The sequence below is a fragment of the Somniosus microcephalus genome, chromosome 11, assembly GCF_052327205.1.
Source record: "Somniosus microcephalus isolate GS21.2 chromosome 11, FLI_Smic_1.0, whole genome shotgun sequence".
Lineage (NCBI taxonomy): Eukaryota > Metazoa > Chordata > Chondrichthyes > Squaliformes > Somniosidae > Somniosus > Somniosus microcephalus.
Window position 1 is genome coordinate 156,318,893 of NC_140997.1, and position 17,001 is coordinate 156,335,893.

The window sequence follows — 17,001 nt, forward strand, 5'->3', positions numbered from 1 at the left end:
GTGTAAACGACTGTAATTATTCTATGTATGCTTATGTACACTACATTTTTTTTTTCAGAATGGGAAATGCATGTGCCGTGGGTATATTAGATCGGTAATTACAGGGGAAGGTTGACTATGGAAGGTCGGAAATTTTGCTCACCTCATCAGGATGATACTTAAAGCAAGTTTAGTATCAACAGGGGGGAGTGCAGCGTTCTCAAAATTCCCACATTCCGCAAAATTATGGATCAAGGGGCCCTGTTTGGACAAGTTATTAAAAACAGGGTACCCAAAATGGCTTCTGTAACCTCGTGACCAAACCGACAGGACTTTTAAAACAGGGCTCTGCAGACAAGCAGGCCCGGAGACGAAACTTAAAACGCAGGAATCTGTGATAAAGGACTCTCTGGAGCCAGCCAGGCAAAGTAAACACAGAATACGCATTCATTTGACTTGAAACAAATCAAGCTAGAATGGGCCCAGAATCGAGGCCATTAGGCTTCTGCATATTTAATCGGTAACAGCTCACAGTAGCCATCAAGTCCATGGGGATAATTAAGTCTTATCCATGACAAACAACCGGGACATTGGGGCCATTAGACCTGGAGACAACCACTCCAAAAGTCGTTAAAGTAAATGGTTGTAATCATTTAAACAAGCCTGCCAAAAGTTAAACAATGGACTGACCTGATTTGGCGCGCAGATAAGGAGTTGAAGAACGGGTATAATTGTAGGCCCATCGGTGGTAATTGGTGCTTCGCTTAGCTCTCTGATCTCTTGCTTGTGGCCTCGGCCTACTGCCACTTGTACTCACGTCCTGGCCTCGTGGCGGGCTCTCTTCTCGCTCCCCACGCCGCTCAACAACCACGGACGCCCATTACACCGGGGTCAAATGCGGGAGGAGAACGAGACACAAGTTCAAAACCACACAGGACACACAGGCCACAAACGGGCAGATGAGACGAGACGAAGAAGAAGGTAAATCGATAAAGGCAGAGAAGGGCAGCGAAAGACGCACTGGGAAAAACCAAACGCCTAGTTATAAGCTGGCGTTTGGTGAATAAGTTGGCGTGCATGCATTAAAAGTGCGAATAAGCAGGCATTCGAAGAGTGGGTGGCAGCGCCCATGATGAATAAACTAGCGTTCGAAGCATGGGTAGTAAAATCTTTTAGACGATAAAGACCGCCAATCAACCCGACTGTAACATTACCGTCGATGACCGCCCGAGGGAGAAGAAGAAAAAAACCCATCGCAACTCGACGACAACGGTAGCTGAGGAAAAGGGAGGGTGCTTCGCATCAACAACTTCAGCGCCGCGCCCTGAGACCACATGGCTACGGGATACCCCAAAGGACAGCGGGAGCGGACCTCAAAACTCACAACCGTTTAAGCAACAGTTTTTGGATCAGTGAGCATGAATTCCTGGCCCCTCATAGCTTAATCTAGTTAGATATAGGGGGGGTGGGATAAGGATAAGGGGATTGTTTAATGTAGTTGTTTTCCCTCGATGTGCCGTGTGTTCCCCATTCCCATATAAGTATAATAATTGTTTATGCCTGTAATGTTCATACCAGTAATTTTCATAAGATTATTTTATTCTGCTTTTAATAAAATTTTGGTTTTCTTGCACCAAACCACTTGTCTACTCGATTTTCTGTATCGCCGCCTGTACCTAAGTCCGGTGTCTAGAACCCAGGGGTGTGGGAGCGATTCGAACTGCTCAAAGGGGACAGCCAGAGGCGAAGCTGTCTGGGCACGACACACCACCCCCTACAGCAGCAAGGATGTTCCCAATGGCAGGGGAGTACAGAACCAGGGGTCACAGTCTAAGGATAAGGGGTAAGCCATTTAGTGATGAGATGAGGAGGAATTTCTTCACCCAGAGAGTGGTGAACCTATGGAATTCTCTACCACAGAAGGCAGTTGAGCCAATTCATTAAATATATTCAAGAAGGAGTTGGATATATTTCTTAAGGCTAAAGGGATCAAGGGATATGGGGAGAAAGCAGGGACAGGGTACTGAATTTGGATGATTAGCCATGATCTCATTAAATGGTGGAACAGGCTCAAGGGACCAAATGGACTACTCCTGCTCCTATCTTCTATGTTGCTGTCCTGAGGAGGTCTCTTTCACCCTTGGAAGGAAAGAGAATTCTCTGCGTGCTGTAACTCCCTCCATAAGCATATGGAGGGAGTCATTGGAGAACCTGGGTGCAACCGTCCACCTCTGTGCAATGCTTGTCAGTGTTTGCAGTGCCTCAATACTGTAAAACACTGACAGAACAACTGTCAAACTCAATGTGGATGTGGTCCCTTTAAGGAAACTGGGTAATAATGCGTCACCAAATGACGTCATCAGACCCGCTTCCTTTTAATTGGCCAGGAAGCCCACAGAGCGGGCTTAACAAAGCCAATGAAGGGAAAATCTCTTTGACAGAGCGGCTGCAGCCAGGAGCAGGTCCGGAACCCAGCAAACAGCTATCCCGACACCTCTGAGAAAATCCAACCCAAAGTATTTGTTTTATTTCTGTGCCATTTCCTTATTCCCCATTATAATTTCTCCTTTCTCAGCCTGTAAGGGACACAAATTTACTTTTATTATGTCCGTGTATAATTGAGACACGGACTGCAGGAGTTGATTATAACAAGTCTTTACTGAATGGAGACAACCTGGAAACTGAAACTACAGAAGCCTGCTAGGGCCTTTTATACAGGGGTGGTCACTGCCGGTACTGCAGTCTGAGACCAGTTATTCCCTTAAAGGTACATACACAACAACTCCTCCCCTTTTAGATAAACAGTACATAACATTCATTTAACAACTAAATAATAACTAATTACAATTACAATTACAGTTGCTAGATAGATTGGTTGAAGTTAAGCAATTATAAGTTCAGTCTTTGAGGAGGCTTCCTGATTCTGTCTGGATAACGCTTCTTTGGGATATCAGGTTCTTCTGGCAAGGTTGCGTCGGGATCAATGTCGTTGTTTGGTTCGTCTGCTTCCAATATCACCGATTCTGCGGTACATGCAATTCGTACTTCGGTTTCATCGCCAGGTGTATCAGATCGTGCTGTGGAGTTGACGTTTTCCAGTGACTCTAGAATCTGGTCAGCATGGTGTCTTACAATGCTCTCTCCAACGTCCATGGTATACATGAGAGGTCCTTGCCGTGTACAGATCATTCCTGGCTGCCATTTCTCTGTGCGGTAGTCCCGGGCCAAAACTGGTTGACCTATCTTAAAACTCCTGGTCGGCCTTTCATTCATATTCTGAAACTGCCTGTTCTCCACATCTCTTCGGACGTTTGGCTTAACCAAATCCAAGCGGCATCGTAGTCTTCGATTGAAGAACATCATGGCTGGAGTTTGGTTGGTAACCGCATGTGTCGCATTCCGGTAGGCAAACAAGAAGTTATCCACCTTGTGTTGTAGGGGTACATCTTCATTACACATTGCCTTGATAGCCTTCTTGAATGTTTGAACAAACCTCTCGGCCAATCCATTAGTGGCTGGATGATATGGGGCGGATGTGTAATGCTTAACACCATTGTTCTTTAAGAATCTCCGGAACTCTTCAGACACAAACTGTGGTCCATTGTCAGAGCAAATCTGTTCAGGCAGCCCATTCCTGGTGAATATGGTTTGTAAGACTGTGATAGTTTTTTCTGTGGTGGTTGAGGACATTTTTATTACCTCTGGCCACTTTGAATGTGCATCAACCGCAATTAAAAACATCGAGTCCATAAAGGGACCAGCAAAATCAATGTGCACCCTTTGCCATGGAGATGAGGGCCACTCCCATGGATGTAGAGGGGCTTGTGTTGGGGGCGTTTTGGACCTTCTGGCATCCTGTACAGCTCTTGGTCATCTCTTCGATTTCTCTATCGAGTCCCGGCCACCACACAAACGCTCTGGCTAAGTTCTTCATTTTAACCCCTCCCAGATGACCCTCATGAAGCTCATTGAGCACTCTATCCTTCAATTTGGGTGGAATTACTACTCTGGATCCACACATCAAGGTTCCTTGGCACACTGACAGCTGTTCTCTTCTTGGCGAGAATGCTGGCAGCAGTCGTTCGCCATGTGCTGGCCATCCCTTCACCGTTAAATCATAGACCCAGGAGAGTGTCGGGTCATTTCGTGTTTCCTTTTCTATGTTTGCATTCGTCACAGGGAGACATTCGACTATAGTTGAGTGGAATAACTCCACTGGATCCACTGCCAGTTCTTCTTCCACCGTCGGCAACGGTAGGCACGACAATCCATCAGCATTCCCATGCTGTTTAGTCCCTTTGTACTCGATGTCATATTGGTGTGCCCCTAGGAAAAGGGACCACCTCTGTAGCCGTTGTGCTGTCATTATCGGTACGCCCTTCTGAGGGTTGAAAATGGAGACGAGAGGTTGATGATCAGTTAGTAGAGTAAATTTCTGATCGTGCAGGTAGTGATTGAACTTCTTCACCCCCCACACCAGGCTGAGGGCCTCTCTGTCAATCTGGGCGTAGTTACGCTCGGCTGAAGTTAACGAGCGTGACACAAAAGTTATCGGCCTCTCTGAACCATCAAGGAATTTATGTGACAGTACCGCCCCAACGCCGTAGGGAGACGCATCACACGCCAGCCTTATCGGTAGTGATGGGTTGTAGTGAGCCAATACTTCTCTTGAAGTGATTAGGTCCTTACTCTTCTGAAAGGCCCGCTTACATTCATCGCTCCATTTCCATGCTACTCCCGTTCGTAGTAGGGTATTCAGTGGATGCAGAATTGTGGACAAATTTGGCAAAAACTTATGGTAGTAATTCACCAATCCGAGGAATGACCTCAGTTGTGACACATTTTCAGCCGCTGGAGCCTTAACTACCGCTTCAATTTTGTCAGGGGACTTATGCAACCCCTCTTCATCAATCACGTGGCCACAATACGATATCTGTTTCTTAAAAAACTCGCACTTAGGGCGATTGGCTCGTAGCCCATGTTCACGTAGTCTAGTGAGCACCTGCTCTAGGTTGGAAAGGTGTTCACTGTCATCTTCACCTGTCACTAGGATGTCGTCCAAGTAACACTGAGTCCCCGGAATCCCTTGCAGGACTTGTTCCATCGCTCTTTGCCATACCGCCGGAGCTGATGCTACTCCGAATACCAGTCGATTATACTGGTAAAGACCTTTGTGAGTGTTTATCGTGAGATACTTCCTAGAGGATTCTTCAACCTCCATCTGCAAATATGCTTGTGCTAGGTCAATTTTTGTAAAACGCTTCCCTCCAGATAGTGAGGCGAAGATATCTTCTATCCTTGGAAGAGGATATTGTACTGTGTGAAGGACTGGGTTCACCGTCACCTTGAAGTCCCCACAGATGCGAACCTTCCTTGGCTCCTCAGACTTATTGTTTAACGTTTTCTTCATGACAGGAATGATGGGTGTCGCCCACTCGCTCCAGTCTACCTTAGATAACATGCCTGCCTTATCCAGATTCTCCAGCTCTGCCTCGACGGCTGGGCGAATTGCATATGGTACCGGTCTTGCTTTGAAAAACTTGGGAATTGCATTCTCCTCTATTTTTATCGAGGCGGTTACGCCTCTAAGAGTGCCCAGTTCTTGTTGAAATATCTCTTTGGTGTCAGCTAAGATTGTTGACAATCGACCAGGAGTGACGTCGTCATCCTTTTTACCAGCCACCGTCAGTGCCTGAATGGAGTGCCAGTCTAAACTTATCTTTCTGATCCATTCACGTCCCAATAACAGTGGTCCACCATCTTGCAGAATGTAGAGATACAGTTTCCGTATTTTCTTGCCGTTGTATTCAACAGGCACCCTTATTTTTCCTCTGGGATATACTTTTTGCCCCGTATACGTCCTCAAGACAATGGATGTCTCTCTCAAGGGTATGTGTGAGAATAGCCGCTCGTAGTCTCGTCGATTCATGATGATTAGAGCTGATCCTGTATCCAATTCCATTTTGACTTGGGACCCTGCTATCGTGAGGGTGACCCAAATGGTTCGGTGATCCTCTTTAGCGATTACATTGTGAAGTTTGAGACAGCTTAGTCTCTTGTTCCGGGTTTACTATCGCTCATCTTGTCTTCGGAACTACGGTCCGTCATCTTTTGTACTTTCCTGTACAGTTCCTTAGTAGCCTTTTTGTTGTCGTTGGTCTTCTTCCCAGACCTGCAAACTCGTGCAATGTGTCCCATCTTTCCGCATTGCCTGCATATTTTGTCCTTGGACCAGCAGTCCTTCTGGTTATGGTTTGTTCTGCCGCAGCGATAACATTTTGCAAATCCCCGTGTCATTTTGTGGGTGCCGTATTCCTGTGGCTTTTGTTGTATTTCCGCAGCTCCCCTTGCTGCTGCTTCGTACGATACTGCCACGCTGAAAGCCTTATCTAGCGTCAGCTCTTTCTCTGAGAGTAACCTCTTCTGGGTTCCTTCACTCAGGAGTCCACAGACAAATTTGTCCCGTAAGGTATCTGCCAGTCCTGCTCCGAACTGGCAGTGCTTTGATAGCTTGCGTAGTTCCGTAAGGTAATCAGCATTGCTCTCATTTTAATGCTGATTTCTCCTGTGGAATTTAAATCTTTCTGCTATCAGCAGCGGTGTAGGATTTAGGTGTTCCTGTAGGATAGCAACAATTTTGTTAAAACTCTTCGCCTTTGGTTTGGCTGGAGTAATCAGGTCCCGCAATAGGCCGTACGTTCTTGCGCCCATTAAATTTAGCAATACCGATGCCTTTTTCTCATCGGCTATTTCGTTTGCCTCGCAATATACCTCGACTCTTTCCACATACGTGGTCCAGTCTTCTATTGCATTATCAAAGGCAGTGATATCGCCAGTCTTTGGCATCTTGAAATTCTAAGATGGCACCTCCCGCGCTTTGCCTTCGTCCCCGGTGGATCAAAATGGCGCCTCCCGCGCTTTTCCTTCTTCCCTGCCGAGTTAAGATGGCGCCTCCCACGCTTTCCCACCGCTGCCACTGCTGCCAACGCTGTTGGCGATTATATTTATTTTACTATCCTGTAATGGCGACGCCCTATGGTCTTCGCGCCTCCCCGATCGCTGCTGCCAACGCCGCTCTCCGCGATATTTTTATTTTTCTATCATGCTTCAGTATTTGCTCCGTTAATTGAAGAACCGTTCCCGTCGTGGAGCGGACCCTCTGGGACACTTCCCTCCCTCTTCTTAGGTCCGAACGCTGCCCGGCTGCGAAGAACCGGCCGCGCCCTGTGTGCTCCACCCTCTCTCTCTCTCTTTGCTTCCCGAATCGCTGCCCGGCCCCATTGCAGAGCCACCCGATCGAGCTCTAGCCCGCCGCAGCCCAGGAAGGATCAGTGCACTACCTGCCACCAGCCCGATTAGCTGGGAAACCACAGACTGGAGACCAAGCCTGGCTCTCGACTGTCTCTCCTGCACTTTTCAATTCGATGATTTGGAGGGCGGTTGCCCACGGTCGACGCCCGTTTCTCGAGTTTCTTTGGATTATTTTTTTTATCCTTCTTCTGGCTTCGACCTTCAATAACTTCGTCTGAGGTGCTGCCGAGTTGCAGGTAAGTTCGTTTCTTACTCGTCGCCAGTATTATGTCCGTGTATAATTGAGACACGGACTGCAGGAGTTGATTATAACAAGTCTTTACTGAATGGAGACAACCTGGAAACTGAAACTACAGAAGCCTGCTAAGGCCTTTTATACAGGGGTGGTCACTGCCGGTACTGCAGTCTGAGACCAGTTATTCACTTAAAGGTACATACACAACAACTTTCACTAATCTTTTCCTTTTTACATAGTTTTTACAGTCTGTTTTTATGTCTCTCGCTAGTTTACTCATTCTACTTTCCCATTCTTTATCAGTTTCTTGGTCCTCCTTTGCTGAATTCTAAAATTCTCCAAATCCTCAGGCTTACTTCTCTTTTTGACAATATTATAAGCTTCTTCCTTTGATCTAATACTATCTTTAACTTCTCTTGTTAGCCACAGTTAGACCACATTTCCTGTGGTGTTTTTGTGCCTTAAAGGAATGTATATTTGTTGTAAATTATGTATTAATTCTTTAAATGCCAGCCATTGCTTATCTATTGTCATACCTTTTAATGTAGTTTCCCAATCTACCGTAGCCAACTCACTCCTCATACCTGCCTTGTTTTGCACACTTTGTACAAAAATAATAATGTGCAGGACAATGGAGTATTACAGTTTAACTCTTTTATTAAGCATTAGGTCTGATCTTACTCATAGCAGAATCAGTGGGCAAAGCATGGCATTAGGACCCCTAGATGGGTCTTCCAAACAATAGTAGTCCGTACAGATGCCTGCAGGCCAATGACAACTCAGCATGTGATCACATGTGAATATAATAGCTATTCCTTACAGATGCATGCAGGCCAATGATAATTCAATATGCAAATGTTACATCCCCTTTCTTTTAAAAGAAAAATGTTATGCATTACTTTTAAACCTTTCTTCTACATAATGTTCTCGGTAGCATAAACATATAAGTAAGCTCAGCATTTAACTAGCACTGAAAACATCTCAATGTTTCAATAACGATGTACAGTTTTTTTTTAGGGCAGCGATCTGCATACACACTTTGACAGTTCACAAGTCAAGGATAACTCTAGGCTTGACCTCTAGTCCCGACCTTGTGTGGTATGAAACTGAGCATGCTCCTGAATCAGTCAACAATTCAGGTTCAGGTTTAGGTTCAGGTAAGTATGATATGTTTTGTGTATTGCTCTGTTCATCACACTCTGTTGAATTGATCCTCTCGTCGGAATGACAGTGTTGTTCCTTGGTGTTCAGGAGGTGCCTGCGATTGTGGCGGTACACCTGTCCTTCTGGGGTGCGGACGTGGTACGATTGCTCAGTGTCAGCTGGCTGGATGATGACTGCAGGCTTCCAGTAGTCATGCTCCTGGATTCTGACGGATTCTCCATTGTGCAGCGGCGGCAGTAGTCTAGCTGACCTGTCATAGTAACTCTTTTGGTGTTGCTGTCTCTGTACATGTTTTGCATGCACTTGCTTGCAGCTGACGACCTCTGGCTGCAGCTGCTGGCTGGTGCTTGGAAGGATTGAGCGAAGTCTGTGGCTCATCAACAGCTGTGCTGGTGACTTGAAGTTGTCAACCAGAGTGTTGCGGTACTCAAGGAGACTGATGTAGAGGTCTCTTTTGTCTACTTTGGCTTTGTCCATGAGTGTTTTTGCAATCTGGGCAGTTTTTTCAGCAAGGCCATTACTTTGAGGGTAATGTGGGCTTGATGTGACATGTGTGAAATCCCATGCCTTGGCAAACGACTCGAACTCTTTTGATTTGTATTGGGGGCCATTGTCTGAGACTAAAGTCTCTACCATGCCATGCCTGGCAAAGGCTGCCTTTAGCTTGTGGATCAGAGCTGCAGATGTGGTGCTGTGAAGCTTGTCCAGTTCAAAAAATCTGCTGTAGTAATCAACAGTCACTATGTAGTCCTCGTTGTTCCATGTGAACAGATCTGTTGCCGCGACCTGCCAGGGCCTGTCTGGGATACGATGAGGTATCATGGGCTATTTGACATTTGATGGGCAGCGTTCTAGACAAATGGAACATTTTCCGACAATGTCTTCAATGTGTTTGCACATTCCGGGCCAAAACATAATGTCACATGCTCTTTGTTTGCATTTTTCCATGCCCATATGTCCAGCATGAATTTTTGTCAACATCTCTTCTCTGAGACTGGTAGGAATGAAGATTTTCTGCCCTTTGAAGATGATTCCATTGATTTGTGACAGTTTGTCTCTGTGGTTCCAGAATTCAGATATGCTCTGAGGGCATTTCTTCCTTTCCTCAGGCCATCCTTCATGTATGACTTTGCTCAGCAGTGTGAGTTGTGCATCTTTCTCTGTTTCTGCTTGGATCTCCTTTAGTTTTGAGTCACTCACAGGTAAGCTGTTGTACACCATGTGCTCCTGCACATCCATGCCTTCACTGAGGCTGCTGTCCTGGTAGCTAAGAGACTTTCTGGAGAGCATGTCTGCGACAGCAATGTCTTTGCCTGGATGGTGAATGATTGTGAAGTCGTACTTCTGTAGCTGAAGGATCATTCTCTGTAGCCTTGGTGGGGCTGCGGCTAGTGGTTTCCTCATGATTGACTCGAGGGGCTTGTGGTCGGATTCCACAATGACTTGTTGGACATAGTCGTACTGGTGGAAACGCTTACATCCCAACAGAATTGCATATAGCTCTTTCTCGATTTGAGCATAGTTGATTTCACTGTCTGTGAGAGATCTGGAAGCGTAGCCGATGGGCTTTCCTTCTTGCAGTAATACTGCACCTAGTCCATACTTTGACGTGTCCACTTGTAGTCTGAGCTCTTTGTTGGGGTCGAAGTAGGCAAGAACTGGTCCTGGTTCTCTGGTGATTAGGTCTTTCATTTTCTGAAATGCTGTGTCATGTTGTTTGTCCCACAGGAACTCATTGGATTGTTTGAACTGACGCATGGATGCGTTGATTTCGGAGAGGCTCGGGGCAAACTTGGCTAAGTAGTTAACCATGCCTAGTACTGTCTCTAGCTCTGTGCAGTTCTTCGGCGGCTCCATCTTCTTGATGGCGGAGATTTTCTCTGGATCCGGCTTAATGCCATCAGTTGAGAGGCGATGCCCGAAATAACTGATCTCGGTGGATCCGATTATGCTTTTCTCAGGGTTGAGCCGGATACCTTTCTCCCGTGAGCTTTGTAGCATCGCACAGAGGTTCCTGTCATGTTCCTCTCTATTCCTGCCATAGATGAGGATGTCGTCTACGATTGCGACTACTCCATCGAGGCCTTCATAGGTTTCGTCGATATTCCACTGGAATTCATCCTGAGCTGAGATAAGACCAAATGGTAAACGCAGAAATCGGTAGTGTCCAAATGGTGTGTTGAACGTTGTTAGCTTAGATGACTCTTCCGTGAGCTTGATAGTCCAGTATCCTGATCGTGCGTCCATTACACTGAAGTAACGTGCTCCCACTAGCTTGGGTGTGATGTCATCTAGCATTGGTAGAGGGTAGTGAGGGCATTTGATAGCCTTGTTCAAATCTCTGGGGTCAAGACAGACTATGAGCTTGCCTGTACGTGGTTTCTCAACCATTACTAATGCGTTGACCCACTCTGTCGGTTCTGTTTCCTGGACGATTATTTCTGTATTCGCCATGCTCTGCAGCTCCTCCTTCAGGCAGCTACATCGAGCAAGGGGTATCCTTCTCGGTGGGCAAACCACAGGGGTTGCTGCTGGGTCAAGGTGAATAGTGCATTCACCTGGGAATAGTCCAATTCCTTTGACAACGTCAGCAAACTCCTCCATGACTGTCTGCTTCTCAACTGGTGCTGTCAATGATAGCACTAGCTTGACGAGGTCCATGTCTAAACATGCCTTTAGACCTAGCACTGGAGGTGTCTCTCCCTTTTTCTCCGATCCACTGGAGTAGGTCGCTGCATCTTTCTTCCTCCCCTTTGCTTTTCAGCGGGCCCGAGAACATCAACTCCATGTGTTGCTTGAACTTGTGCCATTCTACAGGTAAGTTCAAAGATCACCAATCGATTCGAGGCAAGGGAGCTCTAACGATGTCCATTTTCAATCCTTGTTCTGACACCACGCCTTGTTTTGCACACTTTGTACAAAAGTAAAACCTTGCAGGACAATGGAGTATTACAGTTTAACTCTCTTATTAAGCATTAGGTCTGGTCTTACTCATAGCAACATCAGTGGGCAGAGCATGGCATTAGGACCCCTAGCCTGGGTCTTCAAAACAATAGTAGTCCTAACAGATGCCTGCAGGCCAATGACAACTCAGCATGTGATCACATGTGAATATAATAATAATCATAAAAATCAACATTTCATTGTGCAGTACACACGTCTGCTGCATATATGACAAATAAAATTGAATTGAATTGAATTGAATAGGTATTCCTTACAGATGCCTGCGAGCCAATGATAATTCAATATGTAAATGTTACAATACCTACACAGTTTGCTTTGTTTAGATTTAAGACCCTAGTTTTGGATTTCACTAAATCACTTTCAAACTCAATATAAAATTCTATCATATTATGGTCACTCCTCCCTAAAGGCCCCTTTACTACAAGGTTATTAATTAACCCTTTATCATTGCACAATACTAGATCTAAAATAGCCTGTTCCCTAGTTAGTTCCTCAACATACTGATCTAGAAAACTATCTTGCATACATTCCATGAATTCGTCCGCCACACCATTACTGCAAATTTGGTTTGCCCAGTCTATATGTAGATTAAAGTCTCCCATGATCACTGTATTAGCTTTGTCACAGCGCCTCTAATTTCCTGATTTATACTCTGCCCTACATTACAACTATTGTTTGGGGGCCTATAAACAACTCCCAACAATGTTTTTTTCCTCTTGCTGTCTCTTAGCTCCACCCAAACTGATTCTACTTCTTGATTTTCGGAGCTACGGTCCTTTCTCTCTACTGTCTTTATCCCATCCTTTATTATCAGGACTACCCCTTCTCATTTTCCATTTTGCCTATCTCTTCAAAAGTTAAGTATTCTGGAATATTTAATTCCCAACCTTGGCCACTTCTGTAAGGGTGTGGTGCATGCGCCCAGTCAGTTATGCCTCTGACTGTTTGGTAAGCGGTTCAAATCACTCCCACGCCCCTTGGGTTCTAGACACTGGACTTAGGTACAGGCGGCGATACAGAAAGACTCAAGTAGACAGGTGGTTTGGATGTAAGAAAACCAAGATTTTATTAAAACGGAGAATAACACAGTCTTATGAGAAATTACTAGCATAAAATACAGGCAAATACAAAATAACTATACTTATACAGGGAATGGGGAGCACACGTCACATTGAGGGAAAAACAAACTATATTAACAATCCCCTTATCCTTATCCCATCCCCTATACCTAACTAGATTAAGCTATGAGGGGCCAGAATTCATGCTCACCAATCCAAAGCAAAGCCAACTGTTAACAAAATGCGGATTTTGAGGTAAGGTTTTCTGTCCTCTTAGGTACCCCGTTGCCATGTGGTCTTCAGGGGCACAGTGCGAGGGTTGCTCCTGCGACGCACCTTCTTCTCCTCCGGTACCATCGTCATCTCGTCCCGATGGGTACTCCTCTTCTTCTCCCTCAGGCAGTCGTCGGCGGTAACGTTATATTTATCGGACAGTCAACAGTCTTTGTCGTTTACGTTTTGTTACCCATGCATCGAACGACAGTTTATTCGTCGAAGCGTAGGCACCTGCATTACAGTGTTCACCAAGATGCTTGTCTTCCCAAGCGCCAGCTTATAACTCGACGCTCGGGTTTTTATTCAATACATTTTTCGCAGCCTCGCTCTGCCCTTAGTTTATCGAGTTTATTGTCTTCTTCGTCTCTATTCGTCTCGTCTCGGCCTACCTGCTCGAATTCGTCTCGCCCCTTTCTCGGCCTGGGTGTCCCAGATGACGAGGGACTCAGGTCTCGTTCTCCTCCCCGGCAGTTGGTATGGTGTACTTAGCTGCTGAAATCTTACCGCGAGGAGCGAGGAGAGACCCGCCACGAGGCCAGGGCACGAGTGACCCAGGAACCAAGAGCGAGGGCCCAGCACCAGAGAGCAGAGAGAGAGTGAGCCAGAGTGATCCTAGATTACTACCTGGGGCCTGCGGTTATACCCGTTGTTTCCATTTCTTATCTGTGCACCAAATCAGGTTGGTTCATTGTTCCAATTTTGGCGGGCTGTTTTAAATAATTACAGCAATCTAACCTAACTGTTTTTAGATGGCCGTTTATCGCACCTAATGGCCTGATGTCCAAGCTGTATTGTTATTAATGCTTTCTAATCCGCCTGTCTGGCCTCGATGGCTTCCTTAAGCTGTTTCCGATTATTTATGCAGACCACTTGATGGCCTTAAGTATAGGCCCAACTGGTTCTAATCTGTCTACGATCTGGCTTAATGCATATTCTAATGTTTGCTGTCTGCTTTTTCAAAACACAAAGTCCTTTTCACAGAAACTGCATTATAGGTTTCGATTTCCCCACAAGCTGCTTGCTCTGTGCTGCAGAGATCAAGCTTTAAAACTTGCAGGCTTTTGGCCACGAGGTGCAGACGCCATCTTTTGGGTACCCTTTTTTTTAAATGTCCATGCAGGGTCCCTTTTATTAATAACTTCGGGGAAATGTGGAAATTTTGTGAATCCTACACTCCCCCCTGTGACACTAAAAACTTGCTTGAAGTATCATTCTTACAAGGTGAGCAAAATTTTTCTGACCCTCCATAGTCAACCTTCCCCTGTAATTACCTCTCTAACATACCCACGACACATGCACTTCCCATTCCGCGAAAATGTAGTGTACATAAGCATACATAGAATAATTACAGTCGTTTACACACGTCCAATCATGGAGGGGTTCCAACACCCCTGCACCACTTGGTACACATACATCTTTATTAACAACTCATCGCAAGAATCTCTATTAAAAACAACAAACAAAGAAAAAGCACTCTTTAGTCAAATTACAAAGAAAAGACTTAAACAGGCGTATATCCCTCCACCTTCACATAATGTTCCTTCCAGATCTTCTGGTTTCGGAACTCTAACAACTGCCCTTTTCCCTTACATTAAATACAAACTAGACACAACACTATCCCTAACTGGCAAACCAGGAGAATGTGGGAAGCCAGTCTGATCCACGAAGGGACCTCTATGTTATTGAAAATGTCCCACCAGGGTGGAATCACAATATCCAATATCTTAGTCCCTATCTCTACTGTTTTCTGCTCTAGAGTATAAAAATGTTTCTGCGAAACTATAACGGCTTTGAGTATTTTGGTAAGGTGTTCTGGGAGAGGGGGAAATTCATAGCTGAAGTGCGCTACGTACTTTTGCAAATTCATAAAATTCTCCTTCACATTGTGGTGAACAGTGGAGGGTTCAGGAATGGGGACAATTCGCTCCTGGGCCACTTGAACTTCTGCCTCGGGTTTAAATAGGTAACTGCTGTCACTAACTGGACACCAACTATGCTGTCCATGCTGGTAGTGGGACGTGCCGGTGGTGACACAATATGTCCCACCTCCTATATATGCTACCTGCGGGGGAACATGGCCTTGTGCCATTGCCTCGATGGTACAATTTATAGGCTTCGCGCCAGCAGCTCTGAACCCACACTACGGTTTTGAATAGGCATTCAAGTGCTGGGGACACAGGATTATGTGTGCTCCCCAGCTCCGGCACCCTGAGAGGTCAGTACCTGTCATAGCGTGCTCCCACTTTATGACGTAAGGTGGGACTGCTGTGAAACGAATGTGTGCACCCCCTTGAATGACTCCAATGTTCTCTACCCTGTTTACCGGTGCGGGTCGGGCTGTCCTACCCATGACCGGCATCCTAACTACTACTCCCATGATTGTGTGGTTGGACCGTCCACAATCCACGGGGACTGGGTAGGCTTCGGAGGCTAGCCGGAGTTGGCACGGGCTTAATGCATTCTCAAATGGGTGGAGGGCTGCGAGGTGTTTGTTGCTGATCCAGGAGGGGACTAAACCCTGTTTTAAATCCTCCAGATTAATGCGGCCCTCGCCAGTAACCATGCCCCATATAGCACGCACACATCATTCTGCGCAGCCTGGTCAGAAGTATTTCTGTCCTCCCTATTGCATGCTTCTCCAACTCTGCTATGATCTCCTTTAAATGGACCGTCATGGCCTGTTCCTCATGCAACTCCGAGCCCACTACTTTATTCTCATCCATCAATATCTTCTTTAACTGTGTTTCTAAACCATTGATCTGGGTCTGCAGCTCTATGTTATCTACACTGTTGATGACAGAGGACCCAGTATTAAACGCAGTAAAAACATCATTGCATACACCCCTTCTTTGTCTCCCTGCATTACCCAAAAACTCTCGGTGTGTGGTGTACAGTTCGCTTTTGTCCACATGGGCGAAATCGAACTCATAAAACTTCTTGAACATGTCCTTTAATAGGGCCTGGTATAGCTGCTCTGTTTCTTTGGGGCACCACTCCGGTAAATGTACCTCGGTGAGATTTAATATCACGGAGGCTACCACGTAGTGTACCCCCTGGTACAGCACCTGATCGGTAGGTACTAGTACCAACCCATTCCCTGGTCCCTTGGTGGTGGTGGGGCAACATTCCCTGGGTAACCTCGCCGCCTGCGCCGTGGGTGGGGCACAAGCTCAGTGGAATTGACTGGGATCGGGGTGTATGGGACCACATACACCTTCAGGCCGGTGTCCCACTTCATCCCCTCCCCGGCGTCCTGCCACTGCCAGTGGAAAACAATGGATATGCCTGTGGGGCAGACCCTCTCTGACCCCCACATACAGATTTAAATCCCTTGATCCGGCTCCCACCAATTGTCCCAACACACATTTAATCCTCCATGAGTCCCTGTAATCGTCCGGTGGGTATTGTTCCCCAACCGTTCCCACTCGACTTCGCGGTTCCTCATATCCTTGCTCAGCTTCCTGAGACACCACCATCTATCCAGAGCAATGTGTCCTTTACACGTTAAACATATACGCTTTTCAACGGTGACGCTGACCCTCGTGGTAATGACCCGTACCCTGGGGCACAGGAGGGAGGCTTCCCCGTACGTGAATCTGGTTTGGCTGGAGTACTGAGATGAATTGGACCCCAGCCACCCTGGCCACCTTCCCTCGTGGACGTAGATGGCGGTCTCCTCCGCATCCCGTTCACCGCTTCCGTCGGTCGCTATGGGTGCCCTGTTACATGAGCACCCGTAGATGTAGGAATCTTGTACATCGCCCCGCCTTCCCAGGCTCAGTCCCATCAGGGTGAGTAGGACTACGATCCCCTTCATCCCGACAGTCTTTCTGCAAAAAGATACAAAAACTTGCAGCCAGGTCCCTAAGAGATTCTCTGGCTTGGTGAAGTATGGTCGGGTCCCGCGGCCTCGATCCAAATACACACTCTTAGCAGGTTACTTACTTAATCTAAACTACCCATCACCTTATTTAACTTAAGCTAAAACACCCAAACTTAAGCTAAATACCTACT